Source organism: Bufo bufo, chromosome 5 (genome assembly GCF_905171765.1).
Source record: "Bufo bufo chromosome 5, aBufBuf1.1, whole genome shotgun sequence".
Classification (NCBI taxonomy): Eukaryota; Metazoa; Chordata; class Amphibia; order Anura; family Bufonidae; genus Bufo; species Bufo bufo.
The window spans coordinates 421901219-421908957 of record NC_053393.1 but is presented as its reverse complement, the minus strand read 5'-3'; positions in this window follow the sequence as shown (position 1 = coordinate 421908957).

Genomic DNA, 7739 nt, shown 5'->3' with positions numbered 1-7739 from the left:
CCACGATCCATTTGGATATCTTCTCTATCAACTTTCGATGTTCTTTACTGAGCCTACCATGTTGATCATGGTTATCGCCGAATCAGGGTTCCACGCCAGAAAGGGAGCATGAGAAAGACAGACTACTTACAAGGGAGGTTAATTTTTTAAAATTCAATATGATCGAGCGGAAAAGTGGGACAAATTATTGAAGCGCAAATGTGGGACAAGTTATTAAAATTTAAGCATTGAATGAAAGGGGGGGGGGCGCATCAATTAAAGAAGAATTTCTGAAATTGAATTCCCTATCACCTATGCAGAGCAAGGGTTTTGTATACGACAAAATTACTAAAATGTTACCTTGTAACAGACGAGTTTTTGAAATTTAGGTCCCTATCACCTATGCAGAGCAGGGCTTTAATCACGGCAAAAATGGTCAAATGTCACCCAAGAATGTAACAGACAAATTAGTGAATTTTTTTCCACCTGTCTACTAGGTATAGCAGTGGTATATCACACCCAAAAATTGGTGAATTTCACCCGATAATGTAACAGACAAATTAGTGAAATGTTTTTACCTCGGTACTAGGTACAGCCGTGGTATATCACACCCAAAAATTGGTGAATTTCACCCGAATATGTAACAGACAAATTAGTAAAATATTATCTGTCTACTAGGTAGAGCAGGGGTATATCACACCAAAAAATTTGTGAATTTCAACCGAAGTTAAAGTTAGAATGTGGGCAACTCGGCGGTTGTTGCGGAGACACTGCAATAAAAAGCTGTCCTTTGTAGGAGGTGTATCGTCTGTGTCCTCTGTATCCACCCAGTCACGCACCATTGATGGCCATGGGCTGGTTTGGGTGCCACCATGCTGTGAACACGGTTCCTCCTCCTCAATCTCATCCTCCACCTTGTCATCCTCCAGAACTGTGCCCTGGCTGGACAATTGTGTACCTGGCGTTTGTGGCTGCAGGAACCTACCCTCGGAGCCACTTATGAATGACTGGCCGGAAACCCTATGAAATGATCCCTCTTCCTCCTCCACCTCCTGTGCCACATCCTCTTCCATCATCGCCAGCAGCGTTTTATTCAAGGAGGTATAGAAGTGGGATAGTAACGCTGAGAACGGCGTTATCAGCACTGGCCATGTTGGTGGAGTACTCAAAACAGCGCAACAAGGAACACAGGTCTCGCATGGAGGTCCAGTCATTAGTGGTGAAGTGGTGCTGTTCAGCAGAGCGACTCACCCGTGCGTGCTGCAGCTGAAATTCCACTATCACCTGCTGCTGCTCGCACAGTCTGGCCAGCATGTGCAAAGTGGAATTCCACCTTGTGGGCACGTCGCATATGAGGCGGTGGGAGGGAAGGCCAAAGTTACGCTGCAGTTCTGACAGGTGAGCAGCAGCAGGGTGAGAACGCCGAAAGCGCGCACAGACGGCTCGCACTTTATGCAGCAGCTCTGACATATCTGGGTCATTTTTAAGGAAGCTCTGCAACACCAAATTTAGCACATGCGCCAGGCAAGGGATGTGCGTCAAACTGGCTAGTCCCAGAGCTGCTACGAGATTTCGGCCATGATCGTACACTACCAGGCCGGGCTTGAGGCTCACTGGCACAAACCACTCATTGGTCTGTTGTTTAAGACCCATCCACAGCTCCTGCGCGGTGTGGGGTTTGTCCCCCAAAAAGATACTTTTTAAAACTGCCTGCTGTCGTTTAACCCTGGCTGTGCTGAAGTTGGTGGTGAAGGTGTTACGCCGACCGGATGAGGAGGCGGTAGAGGATGAGGAAGCGGAGTAGGAGGAGGAAGCAACAGGAGGCAAACTGAAGCGCTCTGCAATCCTCGGTGGTGGAAGGACATGCGCCAAACTGCTATCCGCCTCAGGCCCAGCGACCACTGCATTTACCCAGTGTGCTGTTATGGAGATATAACGTCCCTGACCGTGCTTACTGGTCCACGTATACCTAGTTAGGTGTTTTTTTAATAACAGAATAGAACAACAGTGTCTAACGCGTGTATTTCACAATGACAGATGCAGCAAAGGCTGCAAAATTACGTGTTTTGCCATAAATAGGTGTTTTTTTAATAACAGAATAGAACAACAGTATCTAAAGGATGTATCTCACAATGACAGATGCAGCAAAGGCTGCAAAATTAAGATTTTTGCCCTAAATGGGTGTTTTTTTTATATCAAAATAGCACAGCAGTATCTAAAGGGTGTATCTCACACGTACAGATGCAGACAAGGCCGCAAATTAAGATTTTTACCCAAAATGGGTGTTTTTTTAATACCAGAATAGCACAGCAGTATCTAAAGCATGTATCTCACACATACAGATGCAGACAAGGCAGCAAATTAAGTATTTTGCCCAAAATGGGTGTTTTTTTAAAACCCAGAAAATTAATGCTGTATTTCTAGCTAAAATTGCACACTGACTAATGCGGCACACGCCCCAGATGTTGGGTATTGCCAAAAATGGGTGTTTTTTAAAACCCAGAAAATTAGTAAAGTATTTCAAGCTTGTTTTAACAATAACAGAAGCAACAAAGGCTGCAATATTAAGTACTTTGCCCAAAAAGGGTGTTTTTTGAATAACAGAATATGACAGCAGTATATAACGCTTGAATTTCAAACAGACAGATGCAGCAAGGGCTGTAAAATTGAGTATTTTGCCCAAAAAGGGTCTTTTTAAAACCCAGAAAATTATAGCTGTATTTCTAGCTTAAATTGCACACTGACTAATGCAGCAGAGGCCCCAGATGGAGGTTATTGCAAAAATTGGTGTTTTTTAAAACCCAGAAAATTATTGAAGTATTTCAAGTTTGTTTTAAAAATAACAGATGCAGCAAATATTAAGTACTTTGCCCAAAAAGGGTTGTTTTTTTTTGTAACAGAATATGACAGCAGTATATAACGCTTGAATTTCACACTGACAGATGCAGACAAGGCCGCAAATTAAGTATTTTGCCCAAAATGGGTGTTTTTTAAAACCTAGAAAATTCTAGCTGTATTTCTTGCTCCTCCAAACGAGGGGACATCCTCTGCGTTTGGAGGAAAGAAGGTTTGTACACAAACATAGAAAAGGGTTCTTTACGGTAAGAGCAGTGAGACTATGGAACTCTCTGCCTGAGGAGGTGGTGATGGTGAGTACAATAAAGGAATTCAAGACGGGCCTGGATGTATTTCTGGAGTGTAATAATATTACAGGCTATAGCTACTAGAGAGGGGTCGTTGATCCAGGGAGTTATTCTGATTGCCTGATTGGAGTCGGGAAGGAATTTTTTATTCCCCTAAAGTGAGGAAAATTGGCTTCTACCTCACAGGGTTTTTTTGCCTTCCTCTGGATCAACTTGTAGGATGACAGGCCGAACTGGATGGACAAATGTCTTTTTTCGGCCTTATGTACTATGTTACTATGTTACTATGTAAATTGCACACTAACTAATGCAGCAGAGGCCCAAGATGGAGGGTATTGCCAAAAATGGGTGTTTTTTAAAACCTAGAAAATTATTGAATTATTTCAAGCTTGTTTTTACAATCACAGATGCAGCAAAGGCTGCAATATTATGAATTTTGCCCAAAAAGGTGTTTTTCTATAACAGAATATGACAGCAGTATATAACGCTTGAATTTCACGCGCACAGATGCAGAAAGGGCTGTAAAATTATGTATTGTGCCCAAAAAGGGTGTTTTTTAAAACCGAGAAAATTATAGCTGTATTTCTAGCTTAAATCGAACATTGACTAATGCGACAGAGACCCCAGATGTAGGGTATTGTCAAACATTGGGTGTTTTTTAAATCTCAGAAAATTATTGAAGTATTTCAAGCTTGTTTTAACAATAATAGATGCCGCAAATAGTGTAATATTAAGTACTTTGCCGCAAAATGGGTGTTTTTTTAATAACAGAATATGACAGCAGTATATAACGCTTGAATTTCACACTGACAGATGCAGACAAGGCCGCAAAATGCCCAAAATGGGTGTTTTTTTTAACCACCTCAGCTTCCCTAGCTTAAACCCCCTTAATGACCAAACCACTTTTTACAATTCTGCACTACACTACTTTCACGGTTTATTACTCGGTCATAAAACTTACCACCCAAATTAATTCTACCTCCTTTTCTTCTCAATAATAGAGCTTTCATTTGGTGGTATTTAATTGCTGCTGACATTATTACTTTTTTTTATATTAATCAAAATTGACCGAAATTTTTGCAAAAAAAATGACATTTTTCACTTTCAGTTGTAAAATTTTTCAAATAAAACTACATTTCTATATAAATTTTTCTCTAAATTTATTGTTCTACATGTCTTTGATAGAAAAATATGCGATAAGTGTATATTTATTGGTTTGCGCAAAAGTTATAGCGTTTATAAACTATGGTACAAAAATGTGAATTTCCGCATTTTGAAGCAGCTCTGACTTTCTGAGCACCTGTCTTATTTCCTGAGGTTCTACAATGCCCAGACAGTAGAAACACCCCACAAATGACCCCATTTCGGAAAGTAGACATCCTAAGGTATTCGCTAATGGGCATAGTGAGTTCATAGAAGTTTTTATTTTTTGTCACAAGTTAGCGGAAAATCATGATTTAATTTTTCTTACCAAGTCTCATATTCCACTAACTTGTGACAAAAAATAAAAACTTCCATGAGCTCACTATGCCCATCACGAAATACCTTGGGATGTCTTCTTTTTAAAATGCGGTCACTTGTGGGATATTTATACTGTCCTGGCATTTTAGGGGTCCTAAAGCGTGTGAAGAAGTCTGGAATCCAAATGCCTAAAAAATGCCCTGTGAAATCGTAAAGGTGCTCTTTAGAATTTGGGCCCCTTTGGGCACCTAGGCTGCAAAAAAGTGTCACACATGTGGTATCACCGTACTCAGAAGAAGTAGGGTAATGTGTTTTGGGGTGTATTATTACATATACCCATGCTGGGTAAGAAAAATATCTATCTAAAAGTCAACTTTTCCAATTTTTTTTAAACAAAGTTGTCATTTTAGAGAGATATTTCTCTCACCCAGCATGGGTATATGTAAAAAGACACCCCAAAACACATTGTCCAACTTCTCCTGAGTACGGCAATACCACATGTGTGACACTTTTTTGCAGCCTAGGTGCGCAAAGGGGCCCAAATTCTAAAGAGCACCTTTAGGATTTCACAGGGCATTTTTTACACATTTGGATTCCAAATTACTTCTCACGCTTTAGGTTCCCTAAAATGCCAGGGCAGTATAAATACCAGACAAGTGACCCCATTTTGGAAAGAAGACACCCCAAGGTATTCTGTGAGGAGCATGGCGAGTTCCTAGAATATATAGATTTTTTTTTTATCTTACAAAGTCTCATATTCCACTAACTTGTGACAAAAAATAAAATTTTACATGCACTCACCATACCTCTCACGGAATACCTTGGGGTGTCTTCTTTCCAAAATGGGGTCACTTGTGGGGTATTTATACTGCCCTGGCATTTTAGGGGCCCTAAAGTGTGAGAAGATGTCTGGAATCCAAATGTGTAAAAAATGCCCTGTGAAATCGTAAAAATACTCTTTGGAATTTGGGCCCCTTTGCGCACCTAGGCTGCAAAAAAGTGTCACACATGTGGTATCACCGTACTCAGGAGAAGTAGGGCAATGTGTTTTGGGGTGTATTTTTACATATACCCATGCTGGGTGAGAGAAATATCTCTGTAAAAGACAACTTTTCCCATTTTTTTATACAAAGTTGTCATTTTACAGAGATATTTTTCTCACCCAGCATGGGTATATGGACAAAAGACACCCCAAAACACATTGCCCTACTTCTCCTGAGTACCGCGATACCACATGTGTGACACTTTTTTGCAGCCTAGGTGTGCAAAGGGGCCCAAATTCCAACGAGTACCTTTTAGGAAGGTATTTTTAGGCATTTGGATTCCAGACTTCTTCTCACGCTTTAAGGCCCCTAAAATGCCAGGGCAGTATAAATACTCCACAAGTGACCCCATTTTGGAAATAAGACATCCCAAGGTATTCTGTGAGGGGCATGGCGAGTTCATAGAAGTTTTTTTTTTTTTTTTTGCACAAAATAGCGGAAATTGATTTATTTTAGTTTTTTCTCACAAAGTCTCCCTTTCCGCTAACTTGTGACAAAAAGTTCAATCTTTCATGGACTCAATATGCCCCTCAACGAATACCTTGGGGTGTCTACTTTCCGAAATGGGGTCATTTGTGGGGTGTGTTTACTGTTCTGGCATTTTGGGCGGGGCTAAATTGTGAGCAACCCTGTAAAGCCTAAAGGTACTCGTTGGACTTTTGGCCCCTTTACACACCTAGGCTGCAAAAAAGTGTCACACATGTGGTATCGCCGTACTCAGGAGAAGTAGGGCAATGTGTTTTGGAGTGTATTTTTACATATACCCATGCTGGGTGAGAGAAATATCTCTGTAAATTGATGACTTTGTATAATTTTTTTTTAAAAAGTTGTCATTTACAGAGATATTTCTCACACACAGTATGGGTATATGTAAAAATACACCCCAAAACACATTGCCCTACTTCTCCTGAGTATGGTGATACCACATGTGTGACACTTTTTTGCAGCCTAGGTGCGCAAAGGGGCCCAAATTCCAATGAGAATCTTTACGATTTCACAGGGCATTTTTTACGCATTTGGATTCCAAACTACTTCTCACACTTTAGGTCCCCTAAAATGCCAGGGCTGTATAAATACCCCACAAGTGACCCCATTTTGGAAAGAAGACACCCCAAGGTATTCCGTGAGGGGCATGGCGAGTTCGTAGAATATTTTTTTTTTGGCACAAGTTAGCGAAAAATGATTTATTATTTCATTTTATTCTCTTACAAAGTCTCATATTCCACTAACTTGTGACAAAAAATAAAATTTTACATGAACTCTCCATGCCCCTCAAGAAATACCTTGGGGTGTCTTTTTTCCAAAATGGGGTCACATGTGGGGTATTTATACTGCCCTGGCATTTTAGGGGCCCTAAAGCGTGAGACGAAGTCTGGAATATAAATGTCTAAAAAAAATTACGCATTTGGATTCCGTGAGGGGTATGGTGAGTTCATGTGAGATTTTATTTTTTGTCACAAGTTAGTGGAATATGAGACTTTGTAAGAAAAAAACAAAAAAAACTAAAAAATATCAATTTCCGCTAACTTGTGCCAAAAAAAAAATCTTCTATGAACTTAGTCGCCATGCCCCTCAAAAGTGATCTTTTTATAGCGCCGCAGCGATTTTACTGTGTTTTTGCAGTGTTCAGGAAGAAATAAATTTATGTCACTGCGGTGGGGCGGACTGAACGCAAGTGTGCGCACAAGATCAAGCCTGATTGGGCGAACACTGCGTTTTTTGTAGAGCCTATAGAACATGTCCTATTCTTGTCCGCGATTGCGAAAAGGCATTTTCTATATAGTTCTGGCAATGTGCGGATCCGCAAAATGCGGAAAGCACATTGCCGGTGTCCGTGTTTTGCGGATGCGCGGTGTCCGTGTTTTGCGGATCTGCGGGGGGTGATCAATGACAGGGGGGTGATCAGGGAGTCTATATGGGGTGATCACCCACCTGTAAGGCTCCATTCAGACGTCCGTATGTGTTTTGCGGATCTGCGGATCCGTGGATCCGCAAAACACATACGGACATCTGAATGGAGCCTTACAGGGGGGTGATCAATGACAAGGGGGTGATCAGGGAGTCTATATGGGGTGATCACCCCCCTGTCATTGATCACCCCCCTGTAAGGCTC